At 39.8% G+C, this 15184-nt stretch overlaps 1 protein-coding gene across 2 annotated transcripts in view; it reads left to right on the top strand.

The window, feature by feature from the left end:
* The first annotated feature begins 3492 nt into the window (after nucleotides 1-3492).
* HNF4G (hepatocyte nuclear factor 4, gamma) overlaps nucleotides 3493-15184 on the top strand; it is a 166502-nt gene continuing 154810 nt past the window's right edge. Inside the window, exon 1 of one of the 2 annotated variants that reach the window (XM_011937171.1) lies at nucleotides 3493-3749. The gene's annotated coding sequence lies outside the window, so the exon portion shown is untranslated. Of the gene's footprint in view, nucleotides 3750-3820; nucleotides 3948-15184 lie in introns of those variants that run through there. The other variant, XM_011937170.1, reaches the window with a different exon arrangement.

Raw genomic sequence — 15184 nt, 5'->3', positions numbered from 1 at the left:
TGGGCTGCGCCAGGGAGCAAAAAACCTGTGCTTTTTTGAAAGAGGCCGGGGCAACAGGGTAGAGAGCCGCAGCCAGAAGCAGCCCCGGGCCATAAACCCGAGGCCTGGATGGCTTAAGGCTGCAACGGCCCCCGCCCCCACCCTCACCCTGCTGGCCGAGCCCTCCCCCCTCCCCCATCCTAGCCACAGTGACCGGAATCCCAGCCTTCCCTTCTGATGCATAAAACATTCAGTGGCCTCCAGGGAGTTTTTGAAATTCTGGCGGAGACTGCTTTATCCGTTGTTTCGCCCCCTGGGTCAAACACTGGTCCATTGGGTGAGTTGGAGGAGCGGTTAGCTCAGCTATGGACTAAATTTAACCTGAGTCCCGGCGGCCGCGTCCCGCCCGCGGTCCTTTCCGTACGAGTGGCTTTGAAGGTGTCACTGAGCTGTGCCCAAATCTAGAAAAGAATGGGAGGGGAACTGCGTGAGCTTTTTAATTTTCTTCCTTTTCCCCCCTCTTCCTGCGTGTAAACTCGTGTAAAAGTGGGCGGTAATACCCACTAATTGAGCCCGCGCGGGGAGGTAGCGACTCCGGCGTGGGTGCCACAGCGGTAGCAAAAGATCGGGTTCTGAATCCGGTCAACAGGGGTGGCAGCGGCCCCAGCAGCACCTAGGCAGGAAGTGGACACTTCCCGTTCGCGTTTGGTGATGGTTTCATGTGCCAGGACATGGGCGCGGAGTTGCCCTCGGAAATAGGGTCTCTGGATGCTGAAATCATAAAGACCTTTTCCCCGAGGTTGTGCGCGCCGGCCCGCACCCTCCCTACTTCCTGAGCCCTCTGCCTGAGGCTACTGCTTTTAATTAATAGTATCAGAACGGTTCGTGGGAGAACCTGAAGTTCTTATCAAGACAATCTTGGTGGCGTAGGGAAGTGCGAGAGTGGGGGTGGGGGTGGGGGTGGGGGTTGGAGGAATGGTGTAAAAAAGATTAAATACCAAAGAGAAAAGGAAAAGTAAGGCTAAACGAGACATTTAATAGAAAAGTGAAGTAAAGGGTTTTTGACGTCACATTTTGTGTATTTAGTTTTAGGTTAAAAGAGCAGATGCAACATAAATATATATGTGTATAATTTCCCCCAAACCGCTAACTAGCGAAATGGAACCTTGTATCTGCTGAGAACCTTTCCCTGAAAAATTATCCTGAGGCTTTCTTCTCATTGTTGTCCAACCCCCCCACCCCCAAGCATCAGGGGACGACTCTCCATAGAGCACATTTTTCATCTTCAGCAGCTTAAAGCCATGCCATGGAGAACCGTAATAAATTAGTTTCAGGAACAATATAAGTGATGCTGTAAAGCTTGGTCATGTAGCATTGGTTTATCTAGTAAAAACCGCCAAGCTCCAGAGTGGAGTCAAATCCTTGTCCCTTCTTCTAGTTCTTAACGTCGTTTATTTATTCATTCATCCATTCATTCGTCTGAAACCCCTCCTTCTTGCTCCTGACACAGAAGGGTTGGCAGTGTTACCCAAACTCTTCTCAGGGGTTTTTAAAAATTGGACAAATGCAATGTTTTTCTTAGATAATAATAAGACTTCGCAGAGATTAATTTCTTGAATGCATGACTTTTTCTCATTATTGAAAATCCTCGTGTTGACAAATTTTATCACAAAAGTTCTACATATTGTGTCAAAATAATTTTGTACACAGAACATATGACTATTTCCTGGTAGATCAGCTATTCTACCACATACCAGTAATGAATTGATTATTCAAAACCCAACCCACTTACATCGCGGATTAACAGTGGAATAAACTGAGACTATTGAATTAAAATATTATTTCTCTTCTGAGAACAAAAGATGTCAGGTGTCATTAAAGCTTCTGTGAATGAGGATGAAGAACTTATCTCCAGACTTTGTGTTTTATGGAAATTATACATTTACATTTTGGCATAGAATAAAACAACCTTCATTTTCCAAGTATCTGGAAATATTTTTAAAGAGAATGTCCACAGGTGATCTGTAAACAACACACCTATGAAAGATTTGCATAATAAACATAACCCGTTAATTGTAACTCTTCTGCCTCTCCCGTGTCTGGATGGTTTCCCATGAGCGACATGAACAGAGGCCACTTTCTTGACACGGTTTGCAAACTGCGTGGGCAACAAGGAATCAAAGAATGTGTTTTGTTCAAAAAGGTCGATTTATAGAAAAATAGTATATGATCTCTCCCCTTTGTCCTAATTTCTAAAACAGCCAACAACTTGTTTTTCAAAGAACCTTTCAGCAAGATATTCGGAAGGAGGAAACTGAGAAAGTTTAGTAAATCCGATCTAAAAAGAAAAAGAAAAAACACCTAGCTCTTTGATCTCCCTGGCATTGTCATTACAGCCTTAAAATATCAGCCAACTCTTTGGTAGGAAAAGAAAAATCTTACGGATTAAGTAACTATTTATCTCATGATGATAATTACTTGTTTGACCTGAAGTCACTCATTCCTGAAACCACGAAGTTAAATTGTTGAGATGTTTTTGAAAGTCGGCTCTCTGGCTATATTGCTTGTGAACAAATGCCTGACCAAGAAGATCAGCGCATCTGGGATGGGTCTGAGCCCCACTTCTGCAAGTCGAAAGCTAAAGGGTATGGGAGGGAGAAAAGGAAGTTTTCCATCAAATACATATGTAAAGAGGTACTTAAAGACTAAAACCACAGGTAGCTGGCACGGATGGGAACGGAAAACCATTCCCCCTCCTCTTCCCAGAACTCTTGCCGAGCTAGGTGGTCAGGAGCGTCATGGTAGAATATAATCCCAGAGGCCCAACGTGCAGTTTGAAGAAACGGTGGGAGCTTCCCCTAGTGGTGTGGCTTCAGAGCTGCCCCTAGGAACCCATTTAATTCCCTTTAAAGATACTTCCAGCCGTTTCTGGACCTCATGAGCTCAGGATGAAATCACATTCTAGGGTCAGCAAGCTTCCCCCTGCTACCGTGTGTCCAAAAGCACTTCCACAAGCCAGGGTTGACATCGCCCAAGACGAGGCGTGACCCGGGGCGGGGGAGGGGACTCAGCACGAGTCAAGTGAAGGAAACCCTGGCCTCGGGCTCCAGGCGCGGACCCTCCGGGGCTCCCCAGGGTGTAGGAGGCGGAGAGCTATCCTCTCCAGTTCAGAGCGGTGCAGCGCGGGGCGCCTCGCCCGGATGGTGGAGATTCCGGCAGGGGCGGCGGCAGTCACCGCCTGGGCCCCGCGAAGGCCCGGGAGAGCCGCTGCGGTCTCGGGAGACCGGGCTTTGGGACTTGCTGGCCCGACCGCCGGTCGCCCTGGGGCCTTGGGAACAGGGAAATGCGCGCGCCGAGGCGGTGGCGGCCTCGCTGCTTTCAGTTTTCATTGAGTCTACTGGTTACTGTTTAACGTCCCCACCCACGTTTCAGTTTGTTTAGTAAATCGATCGAACTGTGAGAGTCAGGCCGCTGCCCTGTCGCCATTGAGCAAAGCTAATATTCTCCCAGCATATGGTCTAAAATATTTGCTAGAGATCGGGAAAAACAAACAAACAAACAAACAACAACAAAATCCTCAAGCTTCCTCTCCCAAGTCCCCTCAGCCCCACCCCCACTTCCCACCTCCTCGCTTTCAGCAAACTTCCCAGCCTGGGAAAAGTGCGGCGCGGGACAGAGCGGCGGGGTGGGTGGGGGACCTGCTGCCAGGAGATGCGGCGGCGGCCGCGCGGCTGACTGCGACTCGGGAGCTCCGGGAGCGGCCCGCGCAGGTAAGTTTCTCCGCCGCCGCCCGGGGCCCGGGCTGGCCGCAGCGCACCGCCCCGGCGACTGCCGGGCGGGAGGAGCATCGATTCCCCTCGGGCGGCTGAAGGAGGGGCTGAGCCCTAGGACCCCTAGGCCGGTCCGTGTGGAAAGCAGATGCCTCAAGGCCTCGCCCAGGCTGCGCTGGAGGGAAGAAGGCGCTGGAGGTGGGGCAGCAGGGAGTAGGGGGAGCAGGGAAGTGAAAGATGCCAGTCCTTCACCTTAGAAAAGAAAGAAAGAGAGAAGGGAGGAGAGAGAGCGAGATAGAGAGAGCTGTATTTGTATTTGTTTGGGTGCAGAGAAAGCTTTGGTGGTTGTAGCGGGTCATGTGATTCCCAGGTCTCTAGGGGGTCTTCCGTGTAAGTACTTCTGTGGCCTGAGGCAAGTCCAGGATAAATGGATGTTCATGGACCCTGGAGATCTGTGGGGAGGTGCTTGGTCCTGCAGCATCACCCCTTGCATGGCCTTTGCTCAAGTCTCAGCTTCCATCCGTCTCTCATGGACAAATTTTGGGTGTCGGCATCTGCCGGTGATGCCGTTGGGGGATATTTTAAATATAATATTGAGACCTTCCTAGCTAACTTTGGAATGAAATGTCCTTTGGAAGCTTAGTTAACAACGTGCCAGTTAAGCAATAACCGTTCTGTGTCTAACTGAAATAAGCCAGCACGTGATAAGATCTTAGAATGGAATATATGTGCTTCATACCTGATGATCTGTGCTTATAAATCTTGCTCTGAACTGAGTCAAAGCACTGAACCAACAAGCAAAACAATCAGCATGAGTTTTCACTTGAGGGCAAGGGCAAGAGAATCCAGAATCCAGAAGCTCAAAAGTGAATGGGACGTCCTGGAAACTAAATACTCATTGAGAGCACCATTTCCTGGTTTTGTTTTTGTTAGTTTCTTCTGCTTTCTCATTCATTTTACAGGTTTCTCTTCTCCCTTTAGAGGCGGTTATTTGTCATTAAAGTGTTCTTCCTGTCTAGCTGTCACCGTTTTTTCCATAGGAGTCCTCCTGTCCCCACCTCCTCACCACCACTCCCTCTCTTTTCATGTCCTGTGGACACTCTCATTCAGGCCACCTGATCTGCTGTGTGGTTGAAGTAGGTGAACAAGTAGTGTTGGGCTCTTTCCTGGTATCATTTGAAGGTGTGGCAAGGAGAGGGAGGTGGTGGTGTTGGTAAACTGCTCATTTTTCACTTTTCAAAATGGAGTGGAAAATTGAGAGCCGTTTGTCTTCCCATTTCTCCTGAGCTCCAGTTATGGGTGTGCAAATAAGGACATTTTTCCAACATGCTTTGTGAAGGTTCAACCCTTTTAGTAAAGTGTGTTTATTAAGATCTCACAAACATTGCATTCTTTAATCACGGTTATAGGCATATGGGATAGCGCAAATTTATTTTAGGGATTGCTAAGATTTAAAAAAAAAAATTACTCCTTATTCAAATAATAAGTATTTGTTGTTGAGTGCCTTGTTTTTTGTTTTTGTTTTTTTCCAAGATGAAGTCTTGCTCTGTCGCCCAGGCTAGAGTATAGTGGCACAATCTCAGCTCACTGCAACCTCTGCCTCCTCAGTTCAGCCTCCAGAGTAGCTGGGATTGCAGGCACCCACCACCATGCCCAGCTAATTTTTGTATTTTTAGTAAAGATGGGGTTTCACCATGTTGGCCAGGCTGGTCTTGAACTCCTGACCTCGTGATCCACTCGCCTTGGCCTCCCAAAGTGCTGGGATTGTAGGCATGAGCCACCACAACCGGCCTGTTTTTATTTATTTTAAATTCTTGTTTTTTCTATGAATTCTGAAGGTAATATTTTCTCATAAAACAACATCAAAATTGTAGTAAAACATAAAAAGAGCCCCCCTCCTCCATGCATATGTAACTTCTGTTGATGTTTGGGTTTGTATTTCTCTAATCTCCATGTGTATAACACAGAAATTTTTCTTTTATTGTTTTAAAATTGGAATAATGGTTCATATCATACTAGTATTCTGAACTTTATTTTTCTTTAATATTTTTCAAACATTTATCTGTCAATATATACAGATTTTTTTTTTTAAATGTGTCTACCCAAGGTAACCAGTTAATGTCCCTCAGAATATTCACTTGGATTTTTCAATTCTAAGTATTACAAACAGTGATGTGAATATCTACATGCATTATCTTTGCATGGGCACTGTTGAATATTTATTCTGAGAAGAGAATTGCTGGCACCAGGGAGATATTTGATTGATATTGCCAAGAGCCTTTCTAAACACCCACAGTGTATTTATTGTACCATGCTTGCCAACACTTGATAATAATGACTTATTTAGAATGTTGTCAATCTATTGTTGAAAAATTGATTCCTCATTGTTGGGAATTATATAAACCAGTCCCAGAACATCTGACTTGGGGATTTTGAGAATTTCGCTTTAAAAATATAATAAAATGGGAATGGAATTAAATACACTTGAATATACCACCTTATTCTGAGCTTGTAAAAGAATCTACTGCATTTGTTGCTAACTATCCATTTACTGAATGGCTGGAGATACTGACACATGATAAGTGAGCATTTCTAGACTGCAAACATGTGGACCATGTTTGCAATGACAGCATGCTGCAGTTGTGATTTTGTGGTTTGTACCTACATGTTCGCCCCCTTCCTAAGAGAAGATTCACACCCCTAGGACAAAAGTATGATTTTAAATGAGGTCTTATCACTCTGGATCCTTTAAAAAGTTATCCGTGCAAATGAAACAACTGAGTATATTGTTGAAACAACCACAGCCTTGCGATTACTTCTCTCCACCCTCCTCAAAGGTATTTATACCTATTGCTGTCAGTCCTGACACTCATATACAGACATAAGGAAGTCTGCAAATACGACTTACTCTTATTCTTATGTTTTAAAGAATACACACACACACACACACACATATACAGATAAGGTAATTCTTATGGAATACTTAATATGCACTAGGTACTATTGTAGGCAATTTATATGCTTTCTTATGCCATTCATATTAACAGTCTTCCTACTTTACAGATGGGAAAAGTGAACCAGAGATAAATGAAATAACTTGACTAAGGTTACACGTTTACATGGGATAGAGTTGCAGATTCAAATGCAGGCATGTTGACTCTAGGTCATGAACAGAACCATGGCTGCTCCATGTTCTCATTGAGTTGCTCACTGCACAGAGGTGCCTAACTGAGCAGAGAAGAGTTGAAACCTTGACACTACCCACAAGCCAAGCCTTGTCCCTTTGCTTTTGGCTAAATAGTCCCTGGGGAAGGCACTTTTCTAGGCCACAAAATATCTATAAGAGGTATCAGCACCCTTGCTGCTGTTGGATAATTTGTAGGAGCTATACAGAGCTATTTGTTTCCATATGTATCTTTGTAACTCAATACTATCTTACCCACTCATTATGGGTAGACTTTAAATAACAGATCTGCCTTATTGTCTGTTCTTCCCTACCTTATATTTTAAAATGTGTTGATAGAGTATGCTCTTTACGTGATAGAATTAGCTGATAACATCTGATGTTCCCCTGAAAAGCTTTCATTTTTATCAAGATGGTTTTCTGGAAAACGAATAGGGAGTTCATTTTTTTCTTTTTGTGTGACACTCAACGGTTTGAAGAACATGAAGGTCTTTGAGGATGACCAGCTTCATGGGAAGTTCTGTGGTGTATAAGTCACAAGGGCAGGCCTTGTTGTCAGATGGCAAGGTTTACATCCCAGCCCAGTTGTTCACTAAATGCGAAGGGAGGGGGAGCTTCGGCAACTTATCCTCTTTGAGGTCCAATTTCCTCATTTTTGAAATGTTTTCAATTATAATACCTGTGTCATAGAATTGGTAGGGTAATTAGATATGCTAATCCATGGGAAACATTTAGAACACTGCCTGGCACATTGAGTACCAGGTATGTATTCTGTGTTGCTGTTCTTATGATAGAGTGAGATAATGCATCTAAAGCACTGCTTGACTTGTTGTAAGTTCTTAATAGGTGTCACTTGTTTTTACTGATCTTCTCTCTAGAGATTATTATATTTATATACACAAAGTACTTAATCAGAAAATTGTGGACCCCTGGAAACCTGTCCAAACCCTCAAATAGGCCTTGGAGATGTATTGATGAATAAGAAAGAGAGTCTCTAACTTCTTGGAGGATTCAGCTAAGCAGTGTAGAGAAAAATCACACCAAGTATAGTTCAATGGCTGGAACATTGGCTTTGGAGTCATTCCCACCTGTGTGCAGATCTCAGTTCTGTCCCCTGTCAGTTGTGTATCCCAGAGCAAGTCATTTAATGTTTCTTCAGATTAAATAGCTATGAAATGAGAAAATAGTTCTTACTCTCAAAATACATGTGGATAAATTCTTGCATTATTTAAATCAAGCATTTTATCTGTTGAATGTTTGACACTCCGTACACTCTATTTCAGTAGAGAAGAATCGTATTTATAAAGGATAACAAAAAGTTGACAAGAAATCTAGACAGTTTTTCCCCATCTAATTTAAAGGTATCATTATTTAATAGTAGGGTATCATTTAAAAGTATGGTATCAACTGGATCTGACCATTTAATGTTTTAAGTGTTTTGAATCTTTGCTCCCTTGGGCTTAGGCACTGTCTTGTGCTTTGCTTACGCTCTTGGCTGACTGAAGATTATGGACTGGGTTTCAAAAGTTTTTTTTTTTTTTTGCATTTTCTTATTTCAGACATCATCGTTATAGGTTTCAAATCAAGTTAATACACATTACTTTAGCAGAAATTAAGTTATAGGGTCTGTACATGGTACCTGGAATACAAATATAAGTAAAGCAATGTCTCTACCTGCAAACAGTAATAATCTACCTCAAAGACAAATGTAAAGTGACACTATTATATTGGGATAATAAATAATTATAATTAATATAATACCATGGAAAACAGAAGCAAAAAAGGATATTTTTAGCTTGAGCAGCCTGGAGATATATCAGGGAAGTGTTAATGACTTCTGATGAGAACTTGCTGAGTAGAGAAGAATTAGAAAAGTATTTGGGGCAGAGGAGATCGCACTTGGAGTAGGAATAGTGGCAAGAGATGAAGTAGGGAAGGGACACTGGGCCAGATTCTAACAGTATTGAATGTGGGTAACAAGGATTGGACGATGTCTGCTAGGCACTGGGAAGCCATCAAAATCTTTAAGCATGTTGAGTTAATATTTTCTTTTTTTTTTAAAGATTGACTGGCAGCATTTTGGAAAATGGATTAAAGACAGAAAGAAAGGGAGAGGAGAGGAGGACAGGAGAGAGCAGGGGAGGGAAGGGGAAGGGAGGGGAGGGGAGGGGACGAGAGGGGAGGTTAGGGGAGAGGATTAGTAAGAATTTGTAAGAAATTGTACAGTGGCAATGAAGATGAGAAAAGATTAGAATCTGTAGGTTTCAAAGGTATTTAAACTGAATTCAATGATTACAGAATATGTAAGATGAAGGGGTGAGAGAGATTGAAACTGACCTACATTTCTATATTTCTCAGCAATGACTTAGAAACAACCCTTTCCTAAGGTTCTCCTGTCTGACTGGGGATATCTATTTTAAAAAAATTATTGGCTGAGTGTGGTGGCTCATGCCTGTAATCCTAGCACTTTGGGAGACTGAGGCAGGTGGATCACTTGAGGTCAGGAGTTTGAAACCAGCTTGGCCAACATGGTGAAACCCTACAAAAAAATTAGAGCGGGCATGGTGGTGGGCGCCTGTAATTTCAGCTACTTGGGAGGCTGAGGCAGGAGAATTCCTTGAACCTAGGAGGTAGAGATTGCAGTAAGGTAAAATTGTGCCATTACACTCCAGCCTGGGTGGCAAAGAGAGACTTTGTCTCAAAAAATTTTAAAAAAAAAATTAAAAATTTATTATTCACCATGCTAAGTATAATTGTTGAGTCCTGGGGAACTATTATTAAAACCTAGTAAAAAGCCCACTCACTTTTCCTGGAGTAGGTTAATTAAGTGATTAAATGTAAAAATCTTTATTTTTAAGTCAGATTTATTGAGATATAATTTGCAATCAGTAAAATCCCTTTTAATGTATGTGTTTCAGTGAGTTTTGAAAAAGGTATGTAGTTTTGTAACCATTAACACAATGAAGATAAAGAATATTTCTGTGCCCATCTCCCTCAAACTCCCTGTGCCCTTTTGTCATTTTTCCCCTCCACTACACCCCAGGAAACCACAGATCTGATTTCTGTCATTAATGTTGCCTTTTCCAGGATAATATATAAATGGAATCATATAGTATGTACCCTTTTATGTCTTTTTTTTTTTTAACTTAGCATAATTATTTTGAGATTCATTCGTCTTATTGTGTGCATCAGGAGTTTATTCCTTTGGGGGAGAAAAAAAAAACCCTGGATTTATGAGGTATTATTGATATACCATAAACTGCATATATTTAAAGTGTACAATTTGAGAAGTTTTGATATATGTGTATAGCCATGAAATCACCACAGTAAAGATAGTGAATATAGCCAACACCTCCAAAGGCTTTTTAAAGCTCTTTTATACACTCTTTCTCCTGGTCCTTGCCATCCCCTCCTCCCCTGTAAATTCGTTTGCGTTTTCTGGAATTTTATATCCATGGGGTCATGCAGTGTTATTTTGTGTCTGGCATATTTCACTCAGTGTAATTATTTTGAGATGCATTTATATCTTGCATGTATGAATAGTTCTTTTTAAAAATATTTTTTGCTAAATAACATAATGTTGTATACATATCTGCAATTTGTTTATTCGTTCACCTCATGAACATTTGGGTTGTTTCCAGGTTTTGGCTATTACAAATAACGCCGCTACGAACTTTCTTGTGTCCAGTCTTGGTGTATACACTTACATTTGTCTTATATGATGACTTAGGAATAGAATGGTTGGGTCAAAGGCAGAAAGTTATCAATCTGGTTTCCAGAGTGGTTGTCCCATTTTACATTCCCACCAGTAGGGCTTGAGAATTCCAGTTTCTTTACATCCTAATCAACACTTGGTATGATAGTCTTCTAATTTTAGACATTCTAAAAGGTATGAGATATTTCATTGTGATTTTGATTTGTATTTCCCTAGTAACTAATGATTCTGAACATCTTTTCACCAACTTATGTAACATAAATGATTATCTTTGGTGAAGTTTTGTTCAAATCCTGTGCAGTCCCCTTCTTTTAAAACTGAATTATTTGTTTTTTTTCATTATCAAGTTAGAAGAGTTCTATATATATTATAGATATCAGTCCTTTTTAAGATATGGGTTTTGAAAATATTTTCTCCCCACATGAATTTATTCTTGTACAATGGATAGGATTTGATCAACAGAAAAAGGGTAAAGGATATTATAATCATAAATGGGAATAACATGTACAAATGGAAAAAAATGAAAAATTGGATTTACGAGGCCTCAATATGCAGTAAAATAGAAAAAGGTGATAGAAAATGAGTTTTCAAACATAAAGATTAGCCTAAATATAAAGACCTATTTGTGTCATGCTATGGAATTTAGACTCTTTTGTGAGCACTAATTCTAATACAACAACAATACAAGAACAATAGTTGTACTAAGAATTGAGTGTTACAGTTTATGTTTTTTTAATATACACAGTCTAGAGTGTTTCCCCTGCATTAGTTTACTTTAGTCCTGTGACAACTATGCGAAGGTACAGAGACTTGGAGCCATGCGAAGTCAGTATCAAATATAGGTTTTTGGAGTTTAAGCCAATGCCTTTTCAACTAGTGTGTGCATGTGTGTGTGTGGGGGTGTGGGGGGAGGTCATGCATGTGTAAATTTAATGGGATGTGAAGAAAGAGTGACAACTGGATTGGTCTACAAGGGCTCAGAAGGGCACTTTCCTGATAGGGCAGGAGACAGTGTCCTGCTGAGCTCTGGCAGGTGGTACAATAGGTTCTGATAAAGGTTGGGGTGTAGAGCTGTACTTTAAAATGACAATTCACAGATATTATAGAACGGTTCACAAAAATTTCAAAATCTCAGAAGATACTTTAGATTCTGTGAATTATTTTTTAGTTGTCTTTTATTTGTAACCTGACTCTAGATAAAGTAAAATTGTATGGGTCAATTTGTTAAGAAAAAATAATGTGATCAAGTTCTAGTCTTTATTTCTAATTTCATGATTTTTATTTTTAGTTTCTCATGGGAATTCAAAGAACTTACTTTTCAAACACAGTCCTTTTGTTCAGTATATTCTGATTTCATTGTCTTGCTCAGGGCTCTGCCCTGACTTTTTTCTCCATACCGCTGACATGCAATTTGAACCTCAGATCAACTTCAGAAACATGAATGAAAATTACCTGCTGAACAGGCTCATGATTTGGAAGTTTTCATTTTTTTCTTCAGTTTTTGAACTTACTTGGAAGTTTTGAAATGTCCTGATTTGCTGTGTTTTCAAAATTTTCACCCATTTTTAACTCCTATAGATTATTTTTATGGTAAAGTAACAGTGGCTTAAAACCCAGAGAAATTGAAGTCTGCTTGCAAGTGTGTGGCTTCTCCATATTAAAATGGTGTACCCATATAAGGAAGGTAAAAATGATTTTAAAAGTAATTATGTTTAATATGCTAATACACATTACTGTATGTTATTTGTATATCTTTTGTGTGATCATTTCAAAATCAGTTTAAGAACTGCTCATGTATTGTACAGCATGTCTACGTAGACTTCATATGAGATCTGCCGTTTTCTCACAGATAAACCTAGAAGGCCTGAACTTCTTTCAAAATAAATTTGCAAAATCATTCTGTTTACATTCATATTACTTAATTAGTTTGGGATGATGAAAAACACTTGCAGGTTTTGGAGTTAAATACACTTGATTCAAGCCTGCAGCTTTGAGCATGTGAGCATGTTAGCAAACTTCCTAGAGCTCTGCTTACCCACTTCATTGTACATTGTGAGACATGAATAAGAAGGCATTTAAAGTGCTCAGCATAGAGTCTGGCAAAAGGTGGACGTACTTAACAAATGCTGTGATTGCTTGCTATATTGACTCTTCTTTATATTAATATTTCTATATATTTATTCTGATTTCTGTAGGTTTGGTACACACACATACGAGCATGTGCATGCACGTGCAAGTGTGCACGCACACACACACACACACACACACACACACTGCTGTGACTAGTCAGTGACTTGTCAACATTCTCTTATTTCTATTTTTTATAGATGAGTTCACCCAGGCTGAAGTGCAGTGGTGTGATCATAGCTCACTGTAGCCTCAAACTCCTGGCCACAAGCCATCCTCCTGCCTCAGCCTTCTGAACAGCTGGGATTACAGGGAGTTAACATTTATTCAGTTTATATATGCTTGACACTAAGTGCTTCACATATATTAAATTGTTTAATTATTTCAATAACTCTATAAGGTATAAGCTATTGTTATCACCACTATGCTGCTGAGGAAACTGAGTCAAGGAGATGTTATTAATACCCAGTGAGACTAAACAACCAGTGTAAGCATTAAATAGGAACCAAGGCCATTCATCTCCAGAGCCCAATTTCTTCTGATAATAACTTTAATACTAATAAGGTCTTATGCTATTAATCTCACCTCGGTTTTTACAGTATCTTCTAAAGCTAAAAATGAAATAACGTAATTTTATTTTTCTCCTTCTCTGTGTTCTGTCAATTATTTATATGAAGCATATGAATGGTTTCACTGAATTCAATTTGAGCATCAATTAGGTGAAAGTAATTTAACAGATATTTCATGTGTAAATAAACGATATGGCAGATTGACTTCTGAGACATGTTAGAATAGATTTTGTAAAACCCTGAACATGATATTTTAATTGCAACTAATTTATGAAATCAGGAATAAAAATTGTAATAGTCACATGTTTGATCAAATAGAACCTGGTGCTTATGGTATTAATTTTTATCTAGTTTTTGCACCATAAATTTTGAATACTTAGTTAATTATACATGTGTATGTCTTACTGTCTTCTCTTCAAAAATCACAAATAAGTACTGTTTAGAAAGTTTCTTGATGGGTAACTACTTAGTAAAACTTCTTAGGAAGTCAGGCTTACAATTTAAAAGACATGGGATGTTTCAAAAGCGAATTTTTCTTTCCTTCTTAATTTAGTTGGTCACTTCCTTTCTAGACAAAGAATCCTGCTACCTGAAACTATCCTCATTATGGGTATATTAAATAGGAAACTTGGGTATATTTGTACTAGCACATGTAACATGCATTGAATTACTCTCCATTACCACATGGCTTATGAATTTTAATGGTCATATTTTTCTTCTATTTATGCATAGATTCCCAGAATGTTAAAACTTTTATAACTTGCAAAGTAATTGTTGTGTAAGTAGAGAATATTTTGAATCCATGTCCTCAAGCTGCCTTACATTACTCAAGTTGTAATGGAGAATAAATAGTGTGCCTGTGTAACATGTAGTTTTATGATTTAAGCCCAAAACAATTTTGGATAACATTGTGGTTTTCTAGTACATAAAACACGTATTTTTTCTTATAAATGAGTTCAAAATCTGACATTTCGTTTGTAAAATTGAGCTAACATTTCTTTGAAAGAAGTAGCTATGATAAAAATGTATCCTTTGTTAAAAAAAGGTTACAATTCAATTAGGCAAGAGTTTTTGAATGGGTTTTATTTGCAAAACATGTCGTGGCTCAAGTGACTTAAAAAAATAAAATCTTTGGAATTTAGGAACTGGCAAATTCGTCGGGAAAATAACTACAAGTTTCACTGAAATTGGACTATGGTAGGTGTTTTAATATACAAATCACTTATTCCAGGATACTAATATACATACATACATAGAAACACAAATACACACACATATATAACATATATATATATTAAATACACATTCACACATAATATATGTATATCTGTGTATATATATTATTATTAGTTTTTGAGACAGAGTCTTGCTCTGTTGCCAGGCTGGAGTGCAATGGCACGATCTTGGCTCATTGCAACCTCCACTTCCTGGGTTCAAAAGATTCTCCTATCTCAGCTTCCCGAGTAGCTGGGACTATAGGCATGCACCACCATGCTTAGCTAATTGTTGTATTTTTAGTAGAGACTGGGTTTCATCATGTTGGCAAGACCAAGAGATGGTCTCGATCTCTTGACCTTGTGATCCACCCCACTTGGCCTCCCAAAGTGCTGGGATTACAGGCGTGAGCCACCGCACCTGGCCTATATATATTCAATACACATTCACACACATATGTGTACATCTGTGTGTATATATTATTTACATGCATTAATAACATACATCAGAATATTAACACATGTAAATACACATGTGCATTTAGATTGTAAATATATGAAATGCTTCATCCTAAGTTTAATTGAATTAAATAAAAGAACTTAACCACTCTTTTTTTTTTTTTTTT

Source organism: Colobus angolensis, unplaced genomic scaffold, assembly GCF_000951035.1.
Source record: "Colobus angolensis palliatus isolate OR3802 unplaced genomic scaffold, Cang.pa_1.0 Scaffold16, whole genome shotgun sequence".
Lineage (NCBI taxonomy): Eukaryota > Metazoa > Chordata > Mammalia > Primates > Cercopithecidae > Colobus > Colobus angolensis.
Note: the sequence above shows the minus strand (reverse complement) of the source record. Positions and strands in the feature narration are given on the sequence as shown.